Below are 14396 nucleotides of genomic sequence, written 5' to 3' on the forward strand. Positions count from 1 at the left end.
ACGTGCTAGTGACACCCCTGCTTTTCATTGGGGGGATGGTGCATCGTCTGCCAAGTCTTTTGCTTTCGTAGTGAGTGATTTTCGTGTGCAAGTTCGGTACTAGTCCCTCTAGGATTTTCCAGGTGTATATAATCATGTATCTCTCCCTCCTGCGTTCCAGGGAATACAGGTTTAGGAACCTCAAGCGCTCCCAGTAATTGAGGTGTTTTATCTCCGTTATGCGCGCCGTGAAAGTTCTCTGTACATTTTCTAGGTCGGCAATTTCACCTGCCTTGAAAGGTGCTGTTAGTGTGCAGCAGTATTCCAGCCTAGATAGGACAAGTGACCTGAAGAGTGTTATCATGGGCTTGGCCTCCCTAGTTTTGAAGGTTCTCATTATCCATCCTGTCATTTTTCTAGCAGATGCGATTGATACAATGTTATGGTCCTTGAAGGTGAGATCCTCCGACATGATCACTCCCAGGTCTTTGACGTTGGTGTTTCGCTCTATTTTGTGGCCAGAATTTGTTTTGTACTCTGATGAAGATTTAATTTCCTCATGTTTAGCATATCTGAGTAATTGAAATTTCTCATCGTTGAACTTCATATTGTTTTCTGCAGCCCACTGAAAGATTTGGTTGATGTCCGCCTGGAGCCTTGCAGTGTCTGCAATGGAAGACACTGTCATGCAGATTCGGGTGTCATCTGCAAAGGAAGACACGGTGCTGTGGCTGACATCCTTGTCTATGTCGGATATGAGGATGAGGAACAAGATGGGAGCGAGTACTGTGCCTTGTGGAACAGAGCTTTTCACCGTAGCTGCCTCGGACTTTACTCTGTTGACGACTACTCTCTGTGTTCTGTTAGTGAGGAAATTATAGATCCATCGACTGACTTTTCTTGTTATTCCTTTAGCATGCATTTTGTGCACTATTACACCATGGTCACACTTGTCAAAGGCTTTTTCAAAGTCTGTATATATTACATCTGCATTCTTTTTGTCTTCTAGTGCATTTAGGACCTTGTCGTAGTGATCCAATAGTTGAGACAGACAGGAGCGACCTGTTCTAAACCCATGTTGCCCTGGGTTGTGTAACTGATGGGTTTCTAGATGGGTGGTGATCTTGCTTCTTAGGACCCTTTCAAAGATTTTTATGATATGGGATGTTAGTGCTATTGGTCTGTAGTTCTTTGCTGTTGCTTTACTGCCCCCTTTGTGGAGTGGGGCTATGTCTGTTGTTTTTAGTAACTGTGGGACGACCCCCGTGTCCATGCTCCCTCTCCATAGGATGGAAAAGGCTCGTGATAGGGGCTTCTTGCAGTTCTTGATGAACACAGAGTTCCATGAGTCTGGCCCTGGGGCAGAGTGCATGGGCATGTCATTTATCGCCTGTTCGAAGTCATTTGGCGTCAGGATAACATCGGATAGGCTTGTGTTAATCAAATTTTGTGGCTCTCTCATAAAAAATTCATTTTGATCTTCGACTCTCAGTCTGGTTAGCGGCTTGCTAAAAACTGAGTCATATTGGGACTTGAGTAGCTCACTCATTTCCTTGCTGTCATCTGTGTAGGACCCATCTTGTTTAAGTAGGGGCCCAATACTGGACGTTGTTCTCGATTTTGATTTGGCATAGGAGAAGAAATACTTTGGGTTTCTTTCGATTTCATTTATGGCTTTTAGTTCTTCCCGCGATTCCTGACTCCTAAAGGATTCTTTTAGCTTAAGTTCGATGCTTGCTATTTCTCTGACCAGTGTCTCTCTACGCATTTCAGATATATTGACCTCTTTTAGCCGCTCTGTTATTCTTTTCCGTCGCCTGTAAAGGGAGCAGTTAGTCTCTTGGTTAAACTAGTGACTTTGAGGCATTGTCTGAGGTGACTTTTGTGGTTTAATTGGCTGTGTCTTAGTATAATTTTGGTCTGTTTCCAGACTGAAAGTAACTTGAAATAAGACTCAAGCGGCAGAAATATTTTATTTTTGACAATTTTTCTGAGGAAGGATAGGGCCTTTCTACCAGTCTGTTTTATGGGTTTTTACTAGGTCTGCTTCAGTTATTGGGACGGTCTAAATCATGACCAGTCATTCTTGGTTATACTATTTCATTAATCCGAGAAATAGGATAAAACTTAAATTTTTTGTGATGGATTCAAAATGGAAGGCAAGTGTTATATAGGAGAGGCCTGGAGATGTGATTAATGAACAGAGAAATTCCTAGTGTTTTATTTGGACTCTTTAAATTGAAATTTTTTAAATTTTGTGTAAAATGAGCAAATACTAAATTCTGTGCACTTTATAGGGCAATACTGATAGTCGAATGGGCAGTTTCATGCACTCAGTTGATGGAACAGAAAGCATATAGCAAAATATTTAGAAATTTTGTCAAATTGAGCAATGGAATTGGCTTAAAATAGGACTCAAAGTAGGCAAAAATCACCAATACCTAAATTGTGCCCGTATAATTTTTTTTATTTTTTCCATTAAATTTCATGGTTTTTAGTGTCATTACCTTCAGAAAGACATTTCTTATGATTTCAGAAGAATTTTTTTTTGTTTTGTTTTGAAAAATCACAGCGCTGTCAGCACTTTCATTTCAGGGGCCACAACAGTGAAACGGTTGAGGAAGGAGGCAGTTTTAGAAAGATATAAGCAACTATTGGGAAATGTGGGCAGAGAAAGTACAAGAAATAAAGGAATCAAGGATATGTGGGGTAAATTTTACCTTTTCACTGTGGGACCCCCAAAATTAAAAGTACTGACAGTGTTGGAGTTTAAAAAGAAATTGAAATGGTAGATCTAAGTATGAGACAATGACAGGGGGTTAAGAATGAATTGCTAGAGTACACAGCGGAGGTTTCTGGGTATAGGAGGGTGGGTGCAGGTCAAAAGTGGAAGGACATAATACTAGACACAACAATCTCTATGACATACCTCATGTCTGGCTTAATTTTTGTAAAAACTCAATGTGCATAAAAGAGATCTTGAGCAAGAGAAATGTTACTGACTTCAGGTGTTTCCTTACACCTGTTGTCCCTGTTCACCCATCAATAAAATGGGTACTTGGGTATTAGTTGACTGGTGTGGGTCACATCCTGGGACAAAGTTAACCTAATTTGCCCGAAATACTCTGCATAACAAGCAGCTTTCTATATAGAAGTGTGTCATTGATGTCAGCTAAGCCTGTATACCTTGTACATGTACTTGTAGAAATAAAGATATTATTATTATTATTATTATTAATAGTAGGTACAAGATGTCAAATGGGGCCTTATGTATTAAAGATACATAATTCTTATATTATCACAGTTCTTCATTTTATATATACTGTAATACTGTATAAATAAATCTGTAAGTTAGGATAAATATTCAAATATATTAATCTTGTGTAAAAATCATGAAGCAATTTACTCATATAGCTTATACAATATAATGAGTCAAGTCTTCCCTATCTCTGCATTATCTAAAGAGAGCAGGTCCACAGTAGGTTCCCTGTGATATGTATGGCTGATGAAGTCTTTGCTGCTTTGGCTAATGGTGAAGAGCCCATTAAGCAACCCTTCATATTTTCTCATGTTTGGGCCTCCAGGTCCTATATCAAAGGATTTTCCTTGACTTTAGAGGTCTAATTGTTTTGTTATACTATACAGTTCAAAACCATAAATCTGGACCTATTAAGGCATAAGGCAGTCCTGTACAAGGAAATTCCAGTATGAGAAAAAAAGTCAATGGAGAACAAAGAATTCATCAGAATAAAAAAAAAAATTACCAAATAAAATATTGCAGTACTGGCAATCACCAGGGCAGACCAAGAGTTTGACTGAAATATAACTGGTATTCACTAGTGCTCAACAAGTTACTAAACTCATGCAACTTTTTTTTTTTTTTTTTTTTCCAACAAGTCGGCCATCTCCCACCGAGGCAGGGTGACCAAAAGAGAAAGAAAATCCCCAGAAAAAAAATACTTTCATCATTCAACACTTTCACCTCACTCACACATAATCACTGTTTTTGCAGAGGTGCCCAGAATACAACAGTTTAGAAGTTTTTTTTTTTTTTTTTTTTTTTTTGAACAAGTCGGTCGTCTCCCACCGAGGCAGGGTATATACGTATAAAAATACACAATATATCTCTCCAAACTGCCAACTTGTATCTACAGTAAAGGTGTCCATCATTTCATGCAGGAAGCTTTTTTCCATGTATGACAGCTGTGTTAATCTGAATCAGGCTGTAAACACTTAATTCTGCATAATACTTTCTAATAATTTTTGCAGACCTCACCAGTTGGATATGGAGAATATATATTGCAAATGAGACATTGCATAATAGTGAATTTGCATAAAGTTAATTTGCCTTAAGCTAGGGGGAAACTTGCATGTACACAAATAATTTATTGATGTAGAACATTTGAACATTTATTGATGTAGAACATCTGAAGACAGAGTGTCAACAGAAAGTATTAATAATTCCATAAATAATACAATGTGGCTACTTCATACAATTATGCTTAGTGTTTGTCAGTGTGCCTGTAGCCAGGCTTTGCTGCTTGCAAATGTAATGTTTGATTTTAACTCCAGAAATTAAGTTGATTTATCTAAATAGGATATACACTGTTCCGGTGTCATACCAAAAGTATTTTGACTGATTTATCAGGGTTATTGCTGTCATTAGTCAAGTCACTTTCTTCATCTGGGTTCATGACTTCATGCATAATGTTTTTTGCACAAGAACATTGGCCATTACCTACCAGGGTAAGGTGAACCAAAGTAAACAGAAGTTCACTGGCTTCACAATTCAGATGACTTTCCAAATTGTAACATATCCTCCTCCTCATCCTTGAAAGTGCTTCTCACCTTGTAGTCATTCTGTTTCCTAATAACTTCCTCATTTGTATCAGAAATCATTTCACAAGGGTCTTCGGAATATGATATGTTTTCCATGAGAGCCTTTTGTGTGTCAACACAGATCCATCAAAATCATATTTGCTTCCTAAATTACTGTCACTGTTGAATGTACAGTGTTATACTGTAATAATGATAGTAATAATCTGTACTTTAATATGCTGGTAGGTATTAACCCGTAAACGGTCCAAACATATATATACGTTTTTTTCAACATTTGAAGGTATGTAAAAAAGTAGATCTTCTTTTTGTTTTTTTACATTTGAAAATGTGTAAAAAAACTTTGATCTACTTTTTTTTGTTATATTTGAAAATATGAAAAAAAAACGTAGATCTACTTTTGTAGCACTACACATGTGAACGTAGATCTGCTTGGACCGTTTATGGGTTAATATTTGCTTTATGGTTATATGGCATCAGCAAAGTGTGGCTAAGATGCACTTCATGCATTTTCTGGGTCCTGAAAAAGGATCCCACAATCACTCACTAAAGCCAAGGCATGATAAATGTATGACATTTGTAAACAGTGGTTGCAATGAATGTGATATTATTCACTTTGGCCATCATTATTCAAGGCCTTTTCATGACTTTTAGCAATCAGCTTTCTGTGCTTATTCTTTAGCTCAGCTGCTTCAACAGTTTGACAGATTTTGGCAATTTATCTGGATTTTTTCTCATCTATACACCAAATCTTCATCCTCTATTTTGCCCACATATTTTTTTTCAGTGAGTGGTGTACTTAGGAGTCTGTGGAGACAAAGAACTTTGTCCTTGGAGGCAAAGAGGGGAATGTATGAGAGTATAGTTTTACCAATGCTCTTATATGGGTGTGAAGCATGGGTGATGAATGTTGCAGCGAGGAGAAGGCTGGAGGCAGTGGAGATGTCATGTCTGAGGGCAATGTGTGGTGTGAATATAATGCAGAGAATTCGTAGTTTGGAAGTTAGGAGAAGGTGCGGGATTACCAAAACTGTTGTCCAGAAGGCTGAGGAAGGGTTGTTGAGGTGGTTCGGACATGTAGAGAGAATGGAGCGAAACAGAATGACTTCAAGAGTGTATCAGTCTGTAGTGGAAGGAAGGCGGGGTAGGGGTCGGCCTAGGAAAGGTTGGAGAGAGGGGGTAAAGGAGGTTTTGTGTGCGAGGGGCTTGGACTTCCAGCAGGCATGCGTGAGCATGTTTGATAGGAGTGAATTGAGACAAATGGTTTTTAATATTTGACGTGCTGTTGGAGTGTGAGCAAAGTAACATTTATGAAGGGGTTCAGGGAAACCGGCAGGCCGGACTTGAGTCCTGGAGATGGGAAGTGCAGTGCCTGCACTCTGAAGGAGGGGTGTTAATGTTGCAGTTTAAAAACTGTAGTGTAAAGCACCCTTCTGGCAAGACAGTGATGGAGTGAATGATGGTGAAAGTTTTTCTTTTTCGGGCCACCCTGCCTTGGTGGGAATCGGCCAGTGTGATAATAAAATAAAAAATAATATTTTTTTTCAGGAGGGAAAGCAGCTGAGAGAACGGAAGCAGTAGTGGTGCAAGAATCTTGTACTTCTCATTCTCAAGGACATCTTTTCTCCTACTACACTGACCAGTATCAACTTCATTGTATCTTCCTTCATTGTGCAAATACAGCCAAATCGATTGCTATTCCAGATGCCACAATGTCCTCTAGAGCCGCCATGCCATAATGTCCACAATAGAGCTTCCATATAATGTCCACAATAGAGCTTCCATGCCATAATGTCCACTGTAGAGCTTCCATACCATAATGTCCACTATAGAGCTTCCACTTCTACATTATGTTATCTCAGTACTATTCTGTTGCAAAAATCAACATTTAATGTTCTGAATATGAGAAATTCAAATTTTACAGTGCAGATGTTCATGTAATAAAATGTCACTTCATACCAGCTTCAAACTTTAAATGGTGTATCTACCTGAAAAAAGATTCCAGTTGTATTAGGCTCTGTAGGTGGTAATTTGCCAATTTTATTAACATTAATTTTTGGTGTCTTACATACCTTTCTGCTTTTCCTATCATAAAAGTATGGTATATTTATATTTAATTTTTTAGATACCCATACAAATGTACAAAAGTCAGTGAAAACAATTTGGAAGCTGAACTATGAATAAAATCACAAATCATACAAATAAAATAATGGTTCCTATACTTTTACTTTGTGTCTAAGTATGTACTATACTGTATAGTTAATGATCTTTGAAATGTGGATTTAAAAAACTGGCAAAGAGTGAGTATGACAGTATTAGACAAAAGGTAGTTCATCATGATACATATAAAATATAATGGAATATAAAGGATTATGCTTCCTTGGTGGAGAAAGTTTTGACATGGTCCATCAGTTAGTTTAATATCTTTATTATGTACCCCATATCCATCCTGTGGGCAGTAGTCAACAAATTGTAGAGGTACATAATGGGTCCAGTAATAATGAACTATTTACATCAGGTTACAGTCATAATGAGTTATTTGTGCAGACATGAATTAGGTCATACACAAAAAAAAAGTAAATGGTTATGTGTTGTTACAGTGTGCAAAGTCATTGTATTTTTCCTGAATGGTGGAAAAAAAATACCTTAACATTTCAAAGTGAATTGCCTCTGAAACTCATGAATTTTTATTACATTCCAGCACATAATGATGCAAGATGTGACAATTGTTCCTCTAGTGGTGGTGATTTAACCTCCCAGAGATACTGGTAAACCATCAGGAACGAGGTGGTAATGACATCAGTATTGCTGCATTTTTGTGTTTTTTTTTTTCAACAAGTCGGCTGTCTCCCACCGAGGCAGGGTGACCCAAAGAGAAAGAAAATCCCCAAAAAGAAAATACTTTCATCATTCAACACTTTCACCTCACTCACACATAATCACTGTTTTTGCAGAGGTGCTCAGAATACAACAGTTTAGAAGTATATACGTATAAAAATACACAATATATCTCTCCAAACTGCCAATATCCCAAACCCCTCCTTTAGAGTGCAGGCATTGTACTTCCCATTTCCAGGACTCAAGTTCGGTTATATAAAATAACCGGTTTCCCTGAATCCCTTCACTAAATATTACCCTGCTCACACTCCAACAGATCGTCAGGTCCCAAATACCATTTGTCTCCATTCACTCCTAACACGCTCACGCACACTTGCTGGAAGTTCAAACCCCTCGCTCACAACACCTTTACCCCCTCCCTCCAACCTTTTCGAGGACGACCCCTACCCCACCTTCCTTACCCTACAGATTTATACCCTCTCCATGTCATTCTACTTTGATCCATTCTCTCTAAATGACCAAACCACCTCAACAAACCCTCTTCAGCCCTCTGACTAATACTTTTATTAACTCCACACCTTCTCCTAATTTCCACACTCCGAATTTTCTGCATAATATTTACACCACACGTTGCTCTTAGACAGGACGTCTACACTGCCTCCAACCGCCTCCTTGCTGCAGCATTTACAACCCAAGCTTCACACCCATATAAGAGTGTTGGTTATAATATGTATTTGATTATAATATTATAATATGTATTGGTGAGAGAGTGCAAAAGGAGAGCAGATGATAGAGTGGGAGAGGAACTGTCAAGAAATTTTAATGAAAATTAGAAAAAATTTTGGAGTGAGTTAAACAAGTTAAGAAAGCCTAGGGAAAGTATGGATTTGTCAATTAAAAACAGAGTAGGGGAGTTAGTAGATGGGGAGAGGGAGGTATTAGGTAGATGGCGAGAATATTTTGAGGAACTTTTAAATGTTGAGGAAGAAAGGGAGGCGGTAATTTCATGCACGGGCCAGGGAGGTATACCATCTTTTAGGAGTGAAGAAGAGAAGAATGTAAGTGTGGGGGAGGTACGTGAAGCATTACGTAGAATGAAAGGGGGTAAAGCAGCTGGAACTGATGGGATCATGACAGAAATGTTAAAAGCAGGGGGGGGGGGGGTATAGTGTTGAAGTGGTTGGTACTTTTGTTTAATAAATGTATGAAAGAGGGGAAGGTACCTAGGGATTGGCAGAGAGCATGTATAGTCCCTTTATATAAAGGGAAAGGGGACAAAAGAGACTGTAAAAATTATAGAGGAATAAGTTTACTGAGTATACCAGGAAAAGTGTACGGTAGGGTTATAATTGAAAGAATTAGAGGTAAGACAATGTAGGATTGCGGATGAGCAAGGAGGTTGCAGAGTGGGTAGGGGATGTGTAGATCAAGTGTTTACATTGAAGCATATATGTGAACAGTATTTAGATAAAGGTAGGGAGGTTTTTATTGCATTTATGGATTTAGAAAAGGCATATGATAGAGTGGATAGAGGAGCAATGTGGCAGATGTTGCAAGTATATGGAATAGGTGGTAAGTTACTAAATACTGTAAAGAGTTTTTATGAGGATAGTGAGGCTCAGGTTAGGGTGTGTAGAAGAGAGGGAGACTACTTCCTGGTAAAAGTAGGTCTTAGACAGGGATGTGTAATGTCACCATGGTTGTTTAATATATTTATAGATGGGGTTGTAAAAGAAGTAAATGCTAGGATGTTCGGGAGAGGGGTGGGATTAAATTATGGGGAATCAAATTCCCCATAATTTAACTGTGCGTATGGGAGATTCTAAAGAAAAATTGCAAAGGTTAGTGGATGAGTTTGGGAATGTGTGGAAAGGTAGAAAGTTGAAAGTGAACATAGAAAAGAGTAAGGTGATGAGGGTATCAAATGATTTAGATAAAGAAAAATTGGATATCAAATTGGGGAGGAGGAGTATGGAAGAAGTGAATGTTTTCAGATACTTAGGAGTTGACGTGTCGGCGGATGGATTTATGAAGGATGAGGTTAATCATAGAATTGATGAGGGATAAAAGGTGAGTGGTGCATTGAGGTATATGTGGAGTCAAAAAACGTTATCTATGCAGGCAAAGAAGGGAATGTATGAAAGTATAGTAGTACCAACACTCTTATATGGATGTGAAGCTTGGGTTGTAAATGCAGCAGTGAGGAGATGGTTGGAGGCAGTGGAGATGTCCTGTCTAAGGGCAATGTGTGGTGTAAATATTATGCAAGAAATTCGGAGTGTGGAAATTAGGAAAAGGTGTGGAGTTAATAAAATTATTAGTCAGAGGGCAGAAGAGGGGTTGTTGAGGTGGTTTGGTCATTTAGAGAGAATGGATCAAAGTAGAATGACATGGAAAGCATATAAATCTATAGGGGAAGGAAGGCGGGGTAGGGGTCGTCCTCGAAAGAGTTGAAGAGAGGGGGTAAAGGAGGTTTTGTGGGCGAGGGGTTTGGACTTCCAGCAAGCATGCATGAGCGTGTTAGATAGTAGTGAATGGAGACGAATGGTACTTGGGACCTGATGATCTGTTGGAGTGTGAGCAGGGTAATATTTAGTGAAGGGATTCAGGGAAACCGGTTATTTTCATACAGTCGGACTTGAGTCCTGGAAATGGGAAGTACAATGCCTGCACTTTAAAGGAGGGGTTTGGGATATTGGCAGTTTGGAGGGATATGTTGTGTATCTTTATACGTATATGCTTCTAAACTGTTGTATTCTGAGCACCTCTGCAAAAACAGCGATAATGTGTGAGTGTGGTGAAAGTGTTGAATGATGATAAAAGTATTTTCTTTTTGGGGATTTTCTTTCTTTTTTGGGTCACCCTGCCTCGGTGGGAGACGGCCGACTTGTTGAAAAAAAAAATGTATTTGCAATGGAAATATCTGTACAACATAAAAACTTCATTGAAAATTGCAAAAATTTATACATACAGCCTCTCCTCACTTAACGACAGAGTTCTGTTCCCACGACCATGTCGGTAAATGAATTCGTCACTAAGCAAGGAGCAACTACAATGGTAGTGGGTTTGTGTCAACCATCTTTCATATTGTTTTAATGTCACCTTTGCACCAGTTATAACATTTTTAGTATATTTTTAAATGTTTATACCGTAGTGTACTGTATATTGTAATAAACAGAATTGAGGAAATCAGCTCTAATATACTACATCATTTAGGCATGCATACTGGTCAGAGAGCCCAACATAAGCCTGAGTCATTGGTAAACGAGTACATCACTAAGTGAGGAGAGACTGTACTTTAAAAATGAATTTATAATGTGCAAAGAAAGTTTGTTAATGTTAAAACATAAATATTTATTAATTTATATTAGCCGATAAAATGTGTATTAATTTATTTTAAACTTGATAAAAAGTTTATTATATTAAGGTTGAGAAAATAGCATTATGTTATACAGTTCTTAGATTGTGTTCACATTCTAATTGTCAATAAAATATATTTCCTGTTTGCTTTGTTTTCAGTTTTGTTTATTCCTTACATATGTGCCAACCACCATGTTGGAAATTGGAAATTTTTACTTAAAATTACAGTATACATATTGAAAAAAAGTAATATTGCATATTGCATTTATATGTTGACTGCAGTGCTAGATTTTCCAATGGGCACAATAGGTACACGCCCCCTGTAAGTAGGTTGGTTGGCAACACTGCTCATACACTGAGTGTCTGTGATTCAGTCTCCGACATGGGTGGAAATGTTGGGCATGTTTCCTTACACCTGCTGTCTGTTCACCTAGCAGTAAGTAGGTACCTGGGTGTTAGTTGACTGGTGTGGATCACATCCTAGGGGAGTGACAAGATTAAAGGACCCCAGTGGAAATAAGGCAGACAGTCCTCAATTATGCATTGACTCAAAAACTATACAATATCCATATTCTTATTGTCACTAACACATGGAAAACAATAGTATCATCTTATTCTCAATAACTGTAATCCTCACAACCATTAAAACACTGAATGTTTTCACATTATGTTAATATGTTATGTCCCCGATCCACAAAGGAGGTGATCAAGCCGACTTGAATAACTATAGACCAATTTCTAACTTACCACTACTATAAAATCGTTGAAAAATTAATTCATAGACGGATCTATTCCTACCTCATCTCAAACAACATACTAAACCCCTGTTAGTTTGGATTCAGGAATAATAAAAGCACAAATGATGCTATTATACACATGCTAGAACTAATATATACCGCTCTTGAGAAGAAAGACTTCCCACTGGGAATAATCATTGACTTACGTAAAGCTTTTGGTACAGTCGATCATGAACTGCTGCACATTAAATTCACACTATGGTATAAGAGGCCACTCCCTCAACTACCTAAAGTCATACCTTAGTAACAGAAGCCAATACGTGTATGCAAATGGTGCAAACCCTTCCACACAACCAATCACAGTAGGAGTCCCACAGGGAAGTGTCCTAGGGCCACTCTTCTTTCTCATCTACATCAATGACCTACAGACTGCATCACAGCTACTCAAACTGATATTATCTGCAGATGACACTACATACGTCTTCTCACACCCAAACCCAGCCATACTTGCCAACACTGTCAATGCTGAATTGCAGAAAATATTTACATGGATGATGACGAATAAACTTACCCTAAATACTGAAAAAACCTACTTCATTCAGTTTGGAACCAGAGCTGCAAATGTTCCACTTAACACTAAATGGATCACCCATCACAAGACTCACAGAGGGAAAATTCCTAGGAATCCACCTAGACAGTAGCCTCAATACCAGACACATATACAACAAATTTCCAAGAAAATCTCTAAGACAGTAGGCATACTATCAAAGATAAGGTACTATGTTCCACAATCAGCTCTCCTTGCATTGTATCATTCACTCATCTACCCTTATCTCACATATGGAATGGGGAAGGTGGCCCGGTGGCCTGGTGGCTAAAGCTCCCGCTTCACACACGGAGGGCCTGGGTTCGATTCCCGGCGGGTGGAAACATTTCGACACGTTTCCTTACACCTGTTGTCCTGTTCACCTAGCAGCAAATAGGTACCTGGGTGTTAGTCGACTGGTGTGGGTTGCATCCTGGGGGACAAGATTAAGGACCCCAATGGAAATAAGTTAGACAGTCCTCGATGACGCACTGGCTTTCTTGGGTTATCCTGGGTGGCTAACCTCCCGGGGTTAAAAATCCGAACGAAATCTTATCTTATCTTATCAACATCAAATCACCTAAGGCCTCTAATAACCCAGCAAAAGGCTGCAATCAGAATGATAACAAATACCCACTCATGAAAGCATACTCCACCTCTATTCAAAAGTCTAAATTTGCTCACCATAAAGAACATCCACACTTATTCATGTGCCTACTACATACATAAATAATACACACAAACATAAACCCTCCACTCAAACTTCTCCTCAAAAACCTTAACAGGACACACGACCACAACACAAGACACAGATCTCGTTTTGATGTACCCTGTGTCCATATCAAAGTGTAAAAATTCTACGCACATAAAGGGCCCCAAAATCTGGAATTCATTACCAGAACATACTAAAGTAACCAGACCTGAAAATCAATTTAAGACTCTTCTAAAAAACCACTTACTCTCTCAGGACTAAATAATAAACACTCAATATTTAACATTACCAATAATTCTCCCAATTAGTTAAATCTTAAAACTTCAAGACAACATACAGTAAATTGATCATCTTGTTTGTTATACATTGTAATGCAACAAATTTGTACAACTATAATGATTCAATATCGAAATGTTCAAGTCTCATTGTTTCAAATCCTCAATTGTACTTCATATTGTAAATTGTTTACGGTAATTTTTACCACTGAACCTTTCATTGCTTGTTAATTTTAAGTTAATTTTAAGCCTGCCCATAATGCTCTGCATACAAGGGGCTTTTGGCATGTACACGCAACTACTATAATTCCTTGCACAACTATGTATCGTGTCCAAATGAACTACAGTGGACCCCCGGTTAACGAACTTTTTTCATTCCAGTAGTATGTTCAGGTGCCAGTACTGACCGAATTTTTTCCCATAAGGAATATTGTGAAGTAGATTAGTCCATTTCAGACCCCCAAACATACATGTACAAACGCACTTACATAAATACACTTACATAATTGGTCGCATTTGGAGGTGATCGTTAAGCGGGGGTCCACTGTATATGAATATGAATAAGTACATACTAGTGTGTAAGCATTAGTATTAGTCTGCCTGAAATGCTCAGGCATGTTAGTGGCTTTCTTGGTGCTTAACATTTTATAAACTGTAAATCACACATTGTAACCTTTGCAAAGAAATAAAATTATTATTATTATTATCACACTGACCGATTCCCACCAAGGCAGAGTGGCCCGAAAAAGAAAAACTTTCACCATCATTCACTCCATCACTGTCTTGCCAGAAGGGTGCTTTACACTACAGTTTTTAAACTGCAACATTAACACCCCTCCTTCAGAGTGCAGACACTGTACTTCCCATCTCCAGGACTCGAGTCCGGCCTGCCGGTTTCCCTGAACCCCTTCATAAATGTTACTTTGCTCACACTCCAACAGCATGTCAAGTATTAAAAACCATTTGTCTCCATTCACTCCTATCAAACACGCTCACGCATGCCTGCTGGAAGTCCAAGCCCCTCGCACACAAAACCTCCTTTACCCCCTCCCTCCAACCTTTCCTAGGCCGAC

At 38.6% G+C, this 14396-nt stretch overlaps 1 protein-coding gene across 6 annotated transcripts in view; it reads left to right on the forward strand.

Annotated features, from left to right (window-relative positions):
- Nucleotides 1–11160, forward strand: part of LOC128688637 (lysosomal proton-coupled steroid conjugate and bile acid symporter SLC46A3) — a 60677-nt gene extending 49517 nt beyond the window's left edge. For all 6 annotated transcript variants that reach the window (XR_011391933.1, XR_011391932.1, XR_011391931.1 and 3 more), the window contains one exon: nt 6364–11160. The gene's annotated coding sequence lies outside the window, so the exon portion shown is untranslated. The remainder of the gene's footprint in view (nt 1–6363) is intronic.
- The last annotated feature ends 3236 nt before the right edge of the window (nt 11161–14396 follow it).

This window comes from Cherax quadricarinatus, chromosome 13 (assembly GCF_038502225.1).
Source record: "Cherax quadricarinatus isolate ZL_2023a chromosome 13, ASM3850222v1, whole genome shotgun sequence".
NCBI lineage: Eukaryota > Metazoa > Arthropoda > Malacostraca > Decapoda > Parastacidae > Cherax > Cherax quadricarinatus.